Here is a 17739-nt window from a genome sequence, read left to right as displayed (position 1 = left end):
CACTATCTTTTATTGCCTGTTTCTCTGGGAGAGGAACTGGCGTGACCCATGATGCTGCTATGTATTATTACCAGGGTTCTGTGTGTCTCAGGTCTCCAGATGCTCTGCAGCACCCACCACAAATGCCTTACATTCTGCCTAGTGGCTTCTTGGAATTTGCTGGGAACCCAGAAAGTGAATTGCCTGAATTTATCAGGCAGTCTATATCAAGAGGTGAGGGTGGGATACGGATTTGCAGGTGCTGATGTAGAGAAATTCCCTTCAATCGAGGACAATCTGCTTCTTAATTAAGGTTACTTCCCCCCAGCTTTAGTGTTTTAGGAGTTTTTTTGCTTTTTAGTTTTGCGGTGAGTTTCCATTTTATTCTACATTTTCATAGGAGCTTTAAGAAAAATGAGAAAAAGCTACATTGGAAGCTGCTATTTAGATGCTGTTTTTGAACTGGGAAACTTTTTTACACAAATTGTTAAGGATTAATAATTTTATGTATATTCCAGTGATAAACTGTGTGGCATGTTTATTTCTTCATTTATTTATTTATACTCTATCTAGAAGGAATTTATGAACGTTAAGGAAGAGAGCTGCAAACCTTAGAAAGACCAAGGTTATGACATGTTGAGTCATAAAATTGTTTCAAAACACAGAGCAAAATACTGAAAATTTTTAAATACTGGTATCTTTTAAAACTTCAGTATAAGAAAATACAAACAAAATTAAGAGACAACCCACAGACAGGAAGAAGAAACTTATAAATATAAGCAAATGATTAATATCTACAATGGATTCTACAATACAAATTTTTAAAAAGATAAGTCTCCAACAGAAAAATTAACACAGAATATAAAATCACTATTGCCAGAAGAGGAAACCCAAATGGCCAACAATCATATGAAAAGTGCTCAACTTCACCAGAAATTAGGAAAATTAAAATTAAAACAAGATACCATTTCATGCCCATCACAAGTCTGACAAGACCAAGTGTAAACATAATACAAAGCAACAACAAAAATCTCATAAACCACTATGGGGAAGTAGAACTAGACACAACCATTTCAGAAAGCATTTTGGCAAGATCTGCTAAGACAGAACGTGTATATGTGGGTCTGCAGTTCTACTTCTAGGTTTTTATGTACTTAAGGAAATATTATATCATAAAAGAATGTTCACTTTTGCAACATTTTTTGGTAGCAAAAAATTAGAAACAACCAACGTTTCATCAATAGGAGATTTGACAAATTAATTTGTGCTCATTGATACAATGGAATATTATATAGCAATGAAAGTCGATAAACTAAAGCTACATGTATGTAGAAAAAATTCCAAGGTATGTTAAACAAGGAAAAAAAAGGCTGCAGAAATATACATGGTAAAGAATAAAACACACAGCATAGTAATAGCTACAAAAAATTAAAGCATGCGCAACAATGTTTTAGTTTGTTTACTGATACATGTATATATAGCAAAAGTATAAAAACATGAATGGAAATGATAAATACCAAGTTTGGATAATGGTAACCTCTTCAAAGGGATCTAAGGGGGGCTTAAATTTTATGTGTAATGTATTTTTTCTTAAAAAAGTCAGAAAAAAATAAAATGTTAATATAAGGTTACATGGTGGAAACATGAATGTTCATTACATTACTCTCTATACTGTATATTTAAAAGGTTTTATATCTATATTTAAAAATTTAAATTCATTTGCCTTAATAATATGGAAACCACATATTTTGCATCCTATATCATGAGCACCTCTCAATGTGAAAAATCTAAAACATCTTTTTTGCTTTGAAGAGTCCATAAAGCAGCATTAGCTTTCCATTTGAGCCTTAATTACTGAGGAGTGCTACATGTACATTAAAGGCGGAGGGGGAAACGATGACCAAAATGATTACCTGTGCTAGTGCTTCTCACATTTGTGCATCTGAAATATCTGAAAGCTTTTTAAAAGAACAGATGTTCAAGATTTATCTTAAACCTGCTTGAAACAGAGTATCTGCAATGAGAACCACATACAACAAGACTGAAAACCACTGATCTATGAAAATGGCACAAAAAGAAAAATGAGCAATCCTGACTAATTCAGACAAATCATGGGGTTAGAATGGTGATGGGGCAGTTTTCCCAATGACTATGCAGAAGTTCTGTGTCTCCCATCTGGGCACTGTACAAGCAAAACACAAAATATGAAAAAATGAAATCACTGAGAAGACATGCGTAACGATACCACCCCAGCTAACATCACAAAAGAGGGACAGTGGTTCTTATGAAATGCATCAATCATAAAATAAGGTGTTCTTGGATGTTAGTAACTGAATTAGACTAGAAAGAAACAGGTATGCCTTTTATGAAATAACGACAGCACAAACAGGCTTACGTAACTGTAATCAAAACACTCTCTAGATGATATGATTATAGCACTGGATATTCTTTGCCTCCCTCGCCCCCCACTCCAGAGGTACTTTCCACCCTACCTTGCTCTATTTCCCAGGAGGCTGACTTTTGACCTGCAAAAATAGGGCCCCCTAATCTTCTGCCTTCCAGTTGGATTTGCCAGTGGGAAGCACCACCAGGAAATCAGAGGGCTGGAAGAGAGTGAAGCTGGGGTGTTTATTTCCCCATCCTTCCCAGTCACAGAAAGGCCGGAGGTCTAGTCAGGCAGCATTCCCCACATAGCTACCTTCTCTGGGTTTCAGTCATGATCCAATTCTCTCACCCCTTCAGGTCTAGGGATGATAATGGTTCCCACTATTGTTAGTCCTGAGATGCTTCACCATCCACTGTTGGTTTATTTTAACCCAGGAACACTTTTAATATTAATCTTCTGAACTACTCCATTTTGAGCCTGCTATGTATTTTCTACCAGAACACTGACACAATTATGAAGCATGAAGATATTCTACCCTACTCTCTTAAGTAATACATCTTTTGTAGATCTAACCTTACAAGTTGAATATGTCCAGCTAGTATCCAGAGTTATAGGTGCTATACATGATTCAAGAAAATATATATCGAATATTTGGCCTGTGCCTTAGAGGGAGAAAAAACTAGGTGGAAAACAAATTCATTCCTACTCCTGGGTATATATCCAGAGAAAACCATAATTCGAAAAGATACATATACCCCAATGTTCACTATAGCACTATTTACAATAGCCAGGACATGGAAGCAACCTAAATGTCCATCAAAGGAAGAATGGTAAAGAAGATGTGGTACATATATACAATAGAATATCAGCCATAAAAAAAGAACGAAATCATGCCATTTGCAGTGACATGGATGGACCTAGAGATTGTCATACTGAGTGAAGTCAGATGGATATCACATGATATCACTTACATGTGGAATCTAAAAGAAATGGTACAAATGAACTTATTTACAAAACAGAAATAGAGTCACAGATGTAGGAAACAAACTTATGATTACCGGGGAGGGGGGGAGGGATAAATTGAGAGATTGGGATTGACAAACACACACTACTATACATAAAATAGATAATAAGAACCTACCGTATAGCACAGGGAACTCTACTCAATACTCTACAATAACCTATATGGGAAAAGAATCTAAAAAGGAGTGGATATACATGTATGTGTAACTGATTCACTTTGCTGTATAGCAGAAACTAACACAACATTGTAAATCAACTATACTGCAATAAAAATAAGTTAAAAAAAAACAAATTCAAGGCCAAAATAAAAGAAATTATCAAAAACAGAGAGTAATTAACAAATAGAAAGATATGGTAAACTGAAAACAAGAACTAGGGAGTTAGGGAAGGATTTCTGGGAAAAAAGTAGTATTCCGTCTGGGTCTTAAAGGGTAAGAGAGAATTTAGATAGCATTAGCAAGTAGAATGGAGAGGAATGGGCATCTTGAGCAAAGAAAATAATATAAGCCAAAACACTAAATTGGGAAAGGGTATGGTTGTTGGGTGAGCAAAAAGTATAATGTCAGACTAGAGTAGAGCAAGCTTTATTTAGGACTCTACAGCCTTAGCTAGTTCTAAGTCAGACAGGTGAAACTATACAAATATTAATTATACAATTTATATATCTTCCAGGAGACCAATGGTCTGGGAACGAATAAAACCAAAAATTCAAGCAGAATATGGCTAGAAAAATATACCTTAGTTTTAATTTCTAACTCTATTAAATAAACTTTAACACAGTCCCCAATTTACTCATTATACAATGGGCCCACATATCTATACTATTCATCCCATGCTGCCTAAATTGGTGTTCATATTTCAATTCTGGCTCGTTGGAAAATTTTTTTCACCAGGCTTATGAATAGGCCAGGAGATTCTCAATCAGAATATGCCTCATGCTTATCTCAGCAATTTTATGAAAGATGTTTTGAAGTTGCTTTTAAAATCTGTGCTAATGACCTACTGCTTGTTTCTAAGGTTTTTCCACCAGTTACATCAGGGAAAGAGATTACAGAACTTGAAGGCAGTTCTATTATTAATAATCTCTAATATTTCTGCTTGCTACAGAGAAATTTATCAAGACAAAAAAAAATGCAACAGCTCCAGTTTCCTCAGCTACATTTTGTAAAAGGCTCACCATTCAAGTCATTTCCTCAAATATTTTCTAAAATCAAGAAAAGCAATAAAACACCTTGTTAATTATGTGGTTAATGTTTACTGTACCAAAGATACTTAGCTTTGGTTAATATAATATTATTTTTGTACACATTATTTTATACTAGGGCCAAAAGAAGATATTTTAATGTGGGCATCTTTATGTCACCATTTTATTGGGGACTGCCTACTTATTGGGGCTGTTCTGATGCAGGGAATTCTGATGAGACCTCAAAAATGAACTATTAACCTTCCAAAATGAGAAAAAAATTCATGTTATACATGAAACAGATATTCTCATCCCTTCCCTCTGCTGTCTTCCTTTCTGAACCAACTACTTTCCACCCAAAGGTGGCAATTAAAGATGAAGTAAGGTCAGAGATTAGAGTGAGGGTCAGAGGCAAGGTACAATTCATCAATGGAATGAGATGGGCATGGACTAATACGTGGGAGACAAACCCCTGTATATAACCAGAAGATAATGTTTACCATCACAGTTGCTCATCTTAGAAAGGGCCATGCTAGGGGAAAATTTCTGCTTGCCAGCTGGTAATTTATTTGTCACTTCAGTAATCTGCATATCAAAATAGGTGATTTCTTTCAAAGTTACCATTTACTCTCATTTAAAAAGAGAGACTTGGCTGCTAAGTAATGGAACTTTTTTCCATTTGAATATCAAAAGGATAATACCCCTTCTTTTCATATGCTCCTTATTATGTATTTATTATTCAATGGAATGGAATGGGGTATATTTGCAGCCACAATACTATCCCTGTTCTCAAGCTATTGACTGCATGGAAAATTCCCTACTTCTGATCCCTCAGAAATGATTTCATATGTTTATCATAAAACTCCTGCTTGATGACTTTAGAGGACTAGGCCAATATCTCCTTAACTGCTAATAGAGTTATAACAGACTTCTGACACTTATATGATATATAATATGTATAATACAGATACAAAATTTTCAAACAATCCAGAAATGAAGAAAATGAACATATCCAGTAATTGGTGTGATCAAGAAAATCTCTCCAACACACAACTTGCTAATGATTTTTTTGAAAATAGCAATTTCGCATTTTGATGAGGCCATTTTGACCTAGCTATATTACACTCAAAACATATAATGTGGAGCTAAATTTTGATTCTAAATTATTATAAAGATTTACACTTGCATGTATGTGAAGTTCAATTTTTCATATGAAATACAGCCACAACTTAATACAGTTCCAGTATTATATGTGGTTTACTTAATGTATTCTACTTGAATAAATAATTGATAGGTTGCAATCCAAATTATTACTTTCAAAATGTTTAACAATATGCAAATGTACACATAGATATACATATATGTATTACAAATGTATACAAACCTACAAGTAAGCAGTGCCCATTTCAGAGTAGTCACTCTGGGAAGGTTACTTCTAATAATCTTGCCATTAATTAAAACTATTTTTTAAAAGATCTTTTGATGTGGACCATTTTTAAAGACTTAATTTGTTACAATATTGCTTCTGTTTTATGTTTTTTGGTTTTTTGGCCCCAAGGCATGTGGGATCTTAGCTCCCTGACCACGGATTGAACCTGCACCCCCTGCATTGGAAGGCGAAGTCTTAACCACCGGACTGCCAGGGAAGTCCCAAAACTATTTTTAAAACACACTTTCAAAATTGTCTACATAGCCTTCGTGGTAACTGTTTAAATATCCTTAATAGCAGTAAAATCTTGAAGGTAGAGCTGAGTTTTGCAACCATGCAGAAATCATTCTGCCAAGTTTAGCAAATAAAAGAGATGTTCAAACTGAGTTACATAGTTTTTGATTACAAAATATAAACCAAAGACAAGTACTTATAAAAGAGATTCTAAAATCATGTTTTTATGTTGCTTGTAAATCAACTAAATTTTTCAAATATTCAAAGTAATTGTGAATAGCAGCAGCACTTTTGGAACAAGTATTTATCCTCCTAAAATAACTACCTGAAATGACCACTCTAAAAAAAACATAACTGACAGCAAGTTTGGGGGAAGGGGTAGTGTTTCATGACCCTATAGTCACACTTCAAAGTCACAAAGCAGCTTTCTTCCAAGGGGTTTAAAATATTTTCCAGACACTACTTCATTAATTCTCCAAATATCCCTTTATGAGAGATAGGACAGATTATCATTCTTTTTTTTCCAGAGTGCTGAGTGAAGATGGTGCATGGGAAAGAGAACTGTGTTTATTCCATGAGTCAGTAATTAAGTCTAGTCATACTGTGCCCTAAAATGTGTGCTATGTAGTTAGCAAAATTTAACTGAACATTTTTTAGCTTTATTCTGTTTGATAAAAAGGCATTATATGAGGTAGATGTGTCATAAAATATTACAGGGATTAAAATGATTATTAATTCATACTTGACTGGAAGAATTCTTGCTTGATGTACAGGAGTTACTTATTAAAGAAGCTAGTGTCTATCCTCAGATACACTAATAAAAGCCTAATTAAGTCTATTTTATCAAGGGAAAAAAGCTTTTTTTTTAAAGACTCTTTTCCTTGAATTTTAGAAGAAAAAATATCTTCACTTTGAAAGACCAAATATATAAATGAAACAAATGAAGAAAAATGCGGCAATAAAAGATCTATTGGCAAAATCATTTAACAGCAAACCCTAGGGAAATGGGTAAATTGTCGATGGCTCTGGAGAGAGAGCCCAACATAATATGCACATGATTACAAGTTAATTTTCATTGAAATTATTAAAATGATTATTCTTCTAAATGTTTAATTCTTTTGTATGAGAAAAGAAAACTTGCTGCTCAGGCATACCACGATTCCACTTATTCATTAAATAAACATTTAGGGTTTCTGCTATGATAATCACTAGGTATACTGGGGCTCCCAGTGGCCCCATTTTTATATGGGAGATTAATGGTTTGACAGATGAAAAGACAAACAAATTTAGTCCTTACTACGATTCCAGTGATCCTATTCAACAAATGGAATGATTCTGGTCTTTTAAGTATCACTTTTAGGGGTACTAGTCCAGGAATATGAAAGGGCTCAACTCTATTTTTTTAAAGAAAGGTTTTAGTAATTAATGAGTAAGTAAAAATACGCCTATTAGAGGGGCACTCAGCGCTACATTTTGTTTGAGGTTGAGTGACCGGACTGAGGACAACTCTGTCAGATAAGCTCTAATCACAGCTCCCACAAGGGCTGCCTGCTTATTTTTGAAATAATCACTTTTCCTCATGGGTGCCTTAGCTGTCTAGTCTATAAAATGGGTAACTTAATAGTAACCTGTCCACACAGTGCTCCTTTGAAATTGACTAATGAATGCTCTCCCAGGTGTTAAAACTATTAGATGCTACAAAAATACTGAGTACTGTCTCGAAAAGAACTCGGTGATATACACATTAGAGCTAATGAGGGCACTAATAATAAATCCCCGCCACCCTATGGACCCTCTCCCCACCTCCGCCCCGCTGCATTTCAGAGCTTACCCATGACCTCTGCCTGACAACAAGTCTGTACACTCCGGACCCGAGGCTGCAACAAAAGCAGCTGAAACGCCGATACCGAAATGGACCAGACAAAAGAAAGTGGGTCTGTGGGAAGGGAACGGGCCGTGGGAGGGGGTGTGTGCCGACTCGCCCCACAAGCTCTGAGATGAAACCGGACACAGCGCCTCAACTCCCACCTGGAGGGCGGCCCACACCGGCCCCGCGGCGCCCCACCGCCGCCCCGCACGCCCCCGCACGCCCCAGGCGCCGCCCGGCTCACGTTTCCAGACCCCGTGTAATTCCACCCTCCCTCCGGGTCGCGCCCCGAAGCCGCCACCGCCGCCGCCGCCGCCCCGCAAGCCTCAGGTGCGAAAGTTAAACCGCCTCCGCGTCACCTGAGGCCGCGCCGGGAAGCGGCCGGGCCAGCCCAGCCCAGCCTTCTGCGCGTCCTCCCTGCGCGAGCGTGGGGCCCGAGCCGCCGCGGCCAGGCAGGGCCGGGCCGAGACCAGACCTTCGGGCGGCCGCACCCCGCCGGGCTCCAAGCCGTCGGCCCTCACCTGCGACCGCGTCCCGGAGCCGTCCTCTCCGCGCGTCGTCCCGGAGCGCCCGGCCGCCCGCAGCCCGGCTCTGAGGACTCACGGCGGCAGCTCCGGCGGCGGCGGCTCTGTTGGCGGCGATGCAGGTTCAGCGAGACGGGAAGCGACAGGAGCCAAACCCCGCGGAAAGCGCTCGAGCTGCGCCGGCGGCCCGGAGCCCGCGGCCTCGGTCTCGCCTCACGGGCGCTCCCCGCCGCCTCCAGCTCTGCGCACCCACCTCAGCAGGTTCCGGCCCGAGCCGCGCGTGGGCGGCGCCCCGCCCCGACCCTTAGCAGCCCTGCCAGCAGCGCCAGCTGCGCCGGGCCGGGCAGCACCGAGGGAAAGTTGTGCTCTCTGGTCAACCTTTTACCAGAGCAAAAGAAGTTGCGACTGCCTGCTTCTCTCGTGGCCTCACCCAGCCCCTCCTGTAGTTCAGAGCTTCGAGCCCACCTGCTGAGCCCATTACCTGCTCAGATCGGCTGGCATCCCCCGACCCATCTCCACGCCTAGACTTTTCCTAAGGCAGCGCCACTATCTGAGTTTACTTTTCCCTTCTGATGTCACTGTCCTAGTTGCTTACCTTCTTATGCCTAAAGTTCCATCCAAGTGCAACTGGGATTAACTACTAAAGTGTTTTTGTTTCCACTCTTGACAAATTACAGTTGGTAGGTGAGTTCATGACCCGCGGTAAATCAAAAGCGCTTAGTCAGGGGGCTGCTTTGAGTAAATGTGGACTTGTCAGCACGTCGTGAACTCTGGATTCAGAGCAATGAAAATAGATGATCAAAAGAGTATAAATAAGGTTTGGAATATAAAAAAGCAAGTTTTATTAGTTGGCTTGAGGAAGGGGAACGAAGCTGGGTGGGGGGACCTCAAAGGACTGTACAGCTTTCTCTGCTAGATATAGACATTTCCATTTACCTGACTGGCTTATTTAGAGCCTTGTTCCAAGACTAAGGTGATATGCAATGATTTCCCACCTGAAAATCCGATGAAATCAACAACAGAAACAATACCAAACAAAAACATCACAGGAAAAGAAAACTACAGACTTTATTAATATTGATACAAAAATCCACAACAAAAAACTAGCAAACCAATTCCAGCAATGTAGAAAAAGCATTTTACAACATGACCAAGAGGGATTTGTCTAAGGAATGCAAGGTTGGTTCAATAAAAAGAACTATCAATGTAATACACTCTTAATAAAATAAAGGACAAAAACTACAGGATCATCTCAATAGATGAAGAAAAAGCACTCGAAAAAATCTAGCACTTTTTCATGATTAAAAACACCCAACAAACTAGGAATAGAAGAGAACATCCTCAATCTGATAAAGGACATCTATTTTGAAAACCTGAAGTTAACATCATACTTCATGGTAAAAGAATGAATACTTTTACCTAAGATCAGGGTAAGACAAAGGAGGTCCCACTCTTGCTACTTTTCTTCAACATTGTACTGCAGGTTCTAACCATGGCAATTAGGCAAGGAAAGGTCAAATATCTAATAGTAAATAAAGCAAACAGAAGAAAGAATTATTGAAGAAAACCAGGACAATAGTTCTTAGCCCTGAGGGGCAATAGGATACAAGCTCTCAGCTCAATGGATAAAAATTATCTTTGTCAAAGTGTATTTTTATGAAATTTCAAAACACATGGTTCTAGGAGAAAGATCTTAACAGGGTCCTGGGAGGAAAAAATAGATCATTTATGAAGATTCAGAAATCAGAATGGCATTGGACTTTTTGACAGAAACATAAGTAAAAGATAAATTCTGAAGGAAAATTATTTCCAATCTAGAAGTTAATAAAGGTTAAAAAGGGACTTTCCTGGCGGTCCAGTGGTTAACACCCTGCACTCCCAATGCACTGGGCATGGGTTCATTCCCCGGTCTGGGAACTAAGATACCGCATGCCGCATGGTGCGGCCAAAACTAAAAACAATAAATAAAAATAAAAATAAATAAAGGTTAAAAAAAGACATTGTCAGATATGCAAAGTTTTAAATATTGTTTTCATGCATTTTTTCTCAGAAAACAATTGGAAAATATGCTCTACCACTACAAAGAGGTGAGGTAGGGGGTCTAATAGAAGAGAGAGGTGAAGGTTACACCCAAGAAAACTGTGGTAGGTGGAATGGCCACCAAAATATGTCCACGTCCTAATCCCTGGAATCTGTGAATATATTGCATTGCATAGTAAAAGAGACTTTGCTGATATAATTAGAGTTATGAACACAAATATGGAGGTTATCCTGGATTATCCAGGTAGGCCCAATCTAATCTAAAAGCCTTTGCTTTGCATGAGAGTGTGAAGAAAATAGATAGTGTCAAATGTGGCAAAGAGTCTCAGGTTGAGGAAAAGTTACAGGGTTTGCTGACCCATGAGGCAACATAGAATAATAGCTCAGGTGTGGGGCTCTGGAATCGTAGTGCCCTGGCTTGAATCCCAGCTCTACTGTTTATAATCATAAAACCTTAGGACAAGTTTCTTTCTTGCTGTGCCTCAGTTTCTTCATCTGTAAATAGAAGATTATAATAATAACACTATAGAGTTAAGAGGTTTTAATGCTTTTATCCATGAAAAGTGCTGAAAATATCTGGCACATAGTAAATACTCAATAAATATTAGCTGTTGTTAGTATTATTGACAACCTTTAAGAAAATAGTTTCTATAGAGTAATAATTAGTTAGGACTCATTTCAGTGAAATGACAGAACTCCAACTCTAGTTGGCCCAAGGAAAGTATTCATTATTTCATAAGAATAAGGCTATTATAGTTTTATGTACCTTTGGATCTAAGTGATCAAATGATGCCATGGACAAAATATCTCCATCTTTTCCCTCTATTTTTGGCTCTGTGTTGGCTTTATTTTTAGGCAAGATCAGTCTATGTCATGACAAGATTGGCCACCAGGAACTCTAGGAGTAAATTCAACCAAGTTAGCAACCACAATGGAAAAAGAATACTTCTTTCCCAATAGTTGCAGCAAATTTCTGGAACTGAGTCTCAGTATATAGACCTGGATGGCATGCCCATCCCCATCAATTACTGTCACTAAAAGGAGATAACTAGCAGGTTGGCCAGTTCAGTATTATTTGATCACCCATAAAACTCTGTGTGTGTGTGTGTGTGTGTGTGTGTGTGTATGTGTGTGTGTTGGGATGTTGGTGTTCAGGGGAATCAACCTCTTTACTCAGACCACATAGTCTGAAAGTGGCAGAGGCGTAGTTCCTCAAAGGAATATTGGGTGCTGTTATCAGAACATGGAAATAGATATTTGGTCAGGCAAAAATAAAAGATATACATTATAAGTGGTGAGTGTAGTTAATTAAACACAGAATGAAAGATTACTGAACATCAGAGAGAGCCCAGCTGAGGCTTGAATGATGGTAGAAATCTGTATGTAGGTTTTGTGACCTTATTCAAAATGTTCAGCATCCCAGGAAGAAAAAAAAGAAGACAGTACAATGATGTGATTTACATAAGGTTCAGGCTTGGGAAAGTGAACATGGCTAAAGGAGAAGAGCCAAAGGAATGAAGGTGTCATAAAAGAACTGAAGAAATGGCAATCCATGGAGCCAGGTTGGGCAGAGAGGCAATAAGGCCAGAAAGGTATTGGCAAAGTAAGACCTATGTAGCTGAATGTTCCTGCACTAGTGAAGTTATGAACCTAGTGCTAAAATTATTGAGAAAGGCAATGCTCCTAGAGATTTGTAGGTAATAGGGATGGAGATGGAAAGAGACCTCAGGAAAAGGTAATTGTTTAGTTTTACTTTTAATTCTCTCTCTTCAAGATGTGTAAGGCTAAGTGGACATATTCCAAATTGAACTGAGGTCAAATCAAATCCGAAAAAGCTGAAGAAATCTAATTTTGTAATTGAAATTAACCAATGCATGCTAATTTATATTTTATTACTATTGGAATGGAATGTAATTCCATTCAAACCACTCTAGTGGCAGTAAATCAGGAGTTTATTATATTAGTTATTAGTTATACGTATCTTTAATATGGTTACATAATAATTAAAATATATAAATATTATGTCATAATAAATATATAATGAATAAATTAATATTAGTATTAATAAAATCAAGCCAGAATTTTTTCTACCAGTTATGATTATTTTCCAATTCTTAAAACACCTAAGAGGAAAAATCTTTCAAAGAAAATCATGATATTGTGAAAATGTCAAAGATTTGAGATTCATGATTTTTCAACTACATGACCTTAGGCAAGTTATTACTTTAACTCCAAGTTTCCTCAACTATAAAAATGGTTTACCTTAAATGGTATGTCTTAATTGTTGTGATTATCAAAGAAAATTATCAAATGAGAACAATAGGTGACAGTGTCTTGTAAAGAATAAAATTATTTAAATATGTCATTTTTAAAATAAGGAACTGTTTTACAATTTAGATAGCTACTACAGTAACCATTAGGTAGAGTTCACATTAACTTCTAACCTAATTAGAAGGATACACATTTTAACACTAACTTTCATTAAAGTAGTTCCTTCCAGATTATTGAAGTAATTTCCTAATCAATTTGAGTCTGCTGCCCCTCACCTTAGAGTTGTCTTTTCTAAATTAATAATTCAAAGCACTCTTGTGTAACCAATTCACTTATCTAACATTGAAAATATTACTAGTCAAAAGGTTACATACACCTTCCATCTTCAAATGTTGTTATGGGACCTGTTCCAAATGTTAGTTGTTTGGTTTAACAATTTAAATGAAATTGGTTTATGGAAGCAATTGTTATTTATCAGGGAGTAATAAAAAGAAAGAGCAGAGAATTAAAAAAACGTGATTCATATGTGCTGTCTTCCCAAAGTAATCTAGGCAAATATAATCTCTGAAATATTGTGACACTTCTCACTCTAGCTCACTCTCTGGCAGCAGCAAGGTCTCAATCTGTCAGCCTATTGCTTTCCCTGCAAAAGGTCGAACCTGCAGTGTGCTTTAATATTTAAGTTTATGGCCTTGGGCATTGTGGACATAAAATTTACAAATTTACCAAAATAGCATCATTCACACTGGTACATATTATTTCATGTATATCTCTGTCCCATATCCTTTAATAACCAGAGTGGCTGTCACTTCTGTCCTTTACTGAAAGGATCACAAGTTTGCAATCCAATAGCTTCATTTGCTAACTTCAGTGTAGGTACCAAGTAAAGAAGGCCACGTCTCTAATTCTTCAAAAAAAAAAAAAAGATTATAGTTTGATTTGCTTTGACACAGTTAGAGGGCAAAGTTCTAGACACATTGCGTCCCTGATAGTAGACATTTTAACTATATATTTAACAGTTTTATCCTTTGCAATACGCATAATGGAACAAATGAAAGCCACTCTGGTGAAAGACCCAAACCTGTCTCTCTCATTAACTATGTGCTAGTTTTGGTCAAATGACTTAACCTGCCTGAACCTCAGTTTCCTTATCTGTAAAATAACAGAATCATAGAATTTTAGGACTGGAAGGCACCCTAAAAAACCAAGGATGCATGGAAGTTCAGGCCTGTCTTATATAGTCAGTCTTGAGGAAGAATTCATCTTTAACTTTGGCCTCAGTCTTTGGAGGGCCAAAAAGCCAAATACTGACTAGAGTGTCATTTCTGATAATATAGAGACTTTATAAATTTTAAAAACCAATCATATTACTATTTTGATATGTTACTAGATCCAAGGTTTAAGGAAAAAATTCTCTGAAGTGATTGTGTGACGCAATGGGCACATGAAAGAGAGAAAACATTTTTTTAAAGTAAGAGCAAGTAAATTAAGTCTGCTTCAGAAAGTGTTTTGCTCAGTCAGGGCATGAGGCTTCAGTGTTTGGGTTTATCATTGAAATTGCATCCATCACTAGTAACAGAATCTTGGAGTTCCGAGAGTTAACAGAGGATAAGTTAGGAAAGTTAAGAGAGGATAACCTTGGTTGGTTATTATTAGAGAGGAAGGAAAGATTAATAATATAACTGCAGTATCCAGTATTGGCAGAACCAGCCAAAACATATCTTGCATCTCCACCAACCTCAAGTGAAGGTGAACGCTTAGTATCACAAACATGCAGTGCAGTTACCATATAAGCAATCTAGTAGCTATGGTGCAAAGTGATGATTAATGATCATATTATAATGCCAGACTTTTAAAATAGCTACTATAATTTAATACCAATATTACAGTAATATTTTAAAATAAAACTTCAGCTTTATTTTGATATCCCAGAAATTCATCCTGTGACGGTAATATTTTATTTTGACCTTGACTTTTGTCAAATACAAAGCATTTTGTATAAGCATTCAGTTATTCAATCAAAACATGTATTTGGTGCATTTATATGGGAAATTTAGTTCAACTTTCCATCCAATTTAGCAATCAGTTCCAAAATATCCTAGAAGATAGCCATTCAGTTAGGATAGGGCTCTTCCAATGATGAGCAATTTACTTCTGAAGGAGGCAATATTTTCCTTGTCTTGTCAGTAGACAGCTCTAATTAATCAAATAGTTTCATTATGTTGACCTGAACTCTTCTTGCTTAATAACATTTCATCCAGTGCCCTTAATTCTGTCCTCTTATGTAACATATTAATAGAATAAGTCTGTTTTCATAGGGCTAACCTTCAAAGGTTAGCCCTCTACAGATTTGAAGTCAATCCTTTGTCATATCTTTTTTAGGCCAAGTGTGATCAGACCTTTCAACCATTTATGGCACATGCAGACCACACCCTTCACTATCCTAGTGTTCTCTTCTAATATTTGATGTCCCCCTTAAGAATGCACGCAACTTAAAAATGAGAACACAGGACTTAGTGCTTTCATTCACTCAAGACGTTTTTATTGAGCATCTATCACATGGCCTATCTCTAAGGGTAGGATACAGCAGTGAACAAAACAGATAAAAGTCCTTACCCTGTGGAGCTTATATTCTTAATGGGAAAAACAACAAATAAGAAAGTAAAACATACAGTATGTTAGAAAGTAATATGTGCTGTGGAAAAACACCAAAGCAGGGAAGGGAAATAGGACCTTTGGAGGGTGGAGGTGGGGTTGCAATGTAAAATAGTGATCAGGGAGTCACCAGGAAGGTGACTGTGCCCATTATCTTTTGGTCACCCCTCTAGATCTGCTCTCTTTTCTTATCCCACCTATTCTCCATCTCAGGAGGCTGACCTGTAGAGTAGATCAGCAGTTCCCCTGCCACCTGGCTTTCCGTTTGGGTTAACCATTGGGGATCCTAGTAAGATATTGGAGGGAGGGAGGAGAGTGAGGTCAAGATATTTATTCCTTGGTCGTCACTTAGTGAGGACTCTCAGGTTGACTGTGTCCCTCTATTAGAAGTCTGGCTCCTCTCAAGGATTCTCTCTCCTTCTGTTTTCAGTAACCACTCCCTTTCTTGTCCCTTTAGGCCTAGGGATGGTGAGCTCTAGGTTACTGCACTATCCTTTGTGGTTTCTTTATATCCACACCTTTGAAAATAGTCCCTTTGTTCATAAGACTTCTTTGACATTATCCTATTTCAAGTATGCTATTTCCTGTTGGAACCCTGACTGATGCAGGGATATTTGAGCAAATATATGAAAGAGATAAGGGTAAGCCATGTGGAGACATGAAGACACGAGTATTGCAGGAGCAGCAAGTACAAAGGCATATTGCTACAGACACAGTCTGGCAGTGCAGAGCACAGAGGAGCTTTCACGTCCCTTGACCATTACATTATATGTCCATTAGTGTAATCAAAGATTGTAGTAGTTTTCTCGTGGCAGTTATACTCTGTTTATACTGAACTTGTCATAAATTCAAATCCAATTCTTCTGATTCATTAAGATTTTGGAACAAAATACAGAATTTTAACATGTATTTCCATTAACTTTTATCTTTTTGCCCTTAAACAAATACTTGATAGGTACCTACTATGTGTCAAATCTTGTGCCGCATACTGGGAATTCAATGGTAAATGAAACAAGACTCGTTTCTACCCTTCTGGAAGCTTCAGCCTAGTATAGGAGACAGTTAAATAATCACACAAATAAGTCTGTGCTAAGCTCTGTCAATTGTCAGTTCAGGGCTTCCCTGGTGGCGCAGTGGTTGAGAGTCCGCCTGCCGATGCAGGGGACACGGATTCGTGCCCCAGTCCAGAAAGATCCCCCATGCTGCAGAGCGGCTGGGTCCGTGAACCATGGCCACTGAGCCTGCGCGTCCAGAGCCTGTGCTCCGCAATTGGAGGGGCTGCAACAGTGAGAGGCCCGCGTACCACAAAAAAAAAAAAAAAAAAAAAAAAAAAAAAATTGTCAGTTCAGAAAGAAGCTCTTGGGACTGGTATACAGCCAGGGAGTAAGAGTGTCATGTAAAAAGAGGCTAGCAAGATAAAAAAGGGTTATATCATGCAGGGCTTCACGGGATATGAAAAATATTTTGTTCTTTGTTGCCAGAGCAGTGAGAATCCATTGAGGAGCTCAAGCAACTGGCTGAATTGCTCAGATTTGTGTTTTGAAAATATTAATCTAGCCATAGTGTGGAGGATGAATTGGAAGGAGTTAAGAATAGATCCAAGAAGACCAATTAGGAGGCCACTGAGAAATGTTGGGATTATGGGTAGAAACAGAATAATCTTCATATTTGAGAGATTTTGAGGGGAAGTTGGTGTCCATGACGACTGTACTATATTTCTTGTTTGCATAATTGGGTGGATGGAAGTAGCACTAAAATTATATAGACAATATTGGAAGAGAAACATGCTTTAGAGAAGAAGAGTAAGAATTTGGTTTGGAATATATAAAACCTAAGATCTCCATAAGATATCCAAGAAGAGAGGTCAACTAGGCAGATGGAAGTATGAGTCTAGAGCTCAAAAGACAAGTCTCTGTGTAACTGGCAATCCATATAGCTGATAACTATCACGTTGGTTATGTTTAATGATACAAATCTACCAATATTTCAAAAATCTTGATTCTATTATTTAGAGTATTATTAACTGTTTTTACTGCTGAGCTCTCTTAAATTTGGTAATATGCTTTCCATATATTTGTCCGAATTGGTGACCATTAAAGTGGACACTGCTAAATCCTAGTCAGGCGCTTGGTTTGGAAACCTGGAATC

At 37.9% G+C, this 17739-nt stretch overlaps 1 protein-coding gene across 1 annotated transcript in view; it reads right to left on the bottom strand.

Annotated features, from left to right (window-relative positions):
* RNF180 (ring finger protein 180) overlaps positions 1 to 8827 on the bottom strand; it is a 287858-nt gene extending 279031 nt beyond the window's left edge. The window contains exon 1 of the mRNA XM_029219003.1: positions 8623 to 8827. The gene's annotated coding sequence lies outside the window, so the exon portion shown is untranslated. The remainder of the gene's footprint in view (positions 1 to 8622) is intronic.
* Positions 8828 to 17739: the final 8912 nt, after the last annotated feature.

This window comes from Monodon monoceros, unplaced genomic scaffold (assembly GCF_005190385.1).
Source record: "Monodon monoceros isolate NGI ecotype Baffin Bay Population unplaced genomic scaffold, NGI_Narwhal_1 Super_Scaffold_12, whole genome shotgun sequence".
Lineage (NCBI taxonomy): Eukaryota > Metazoa > Chordata > Mammalia > Artiodactyla > Monodontidae > Monodon > Monodon monoceros.
Note: the sequence above shows the minus strand (reverse complement) of the source record. Positions and strands in the feature narration are given on the sequence as shown.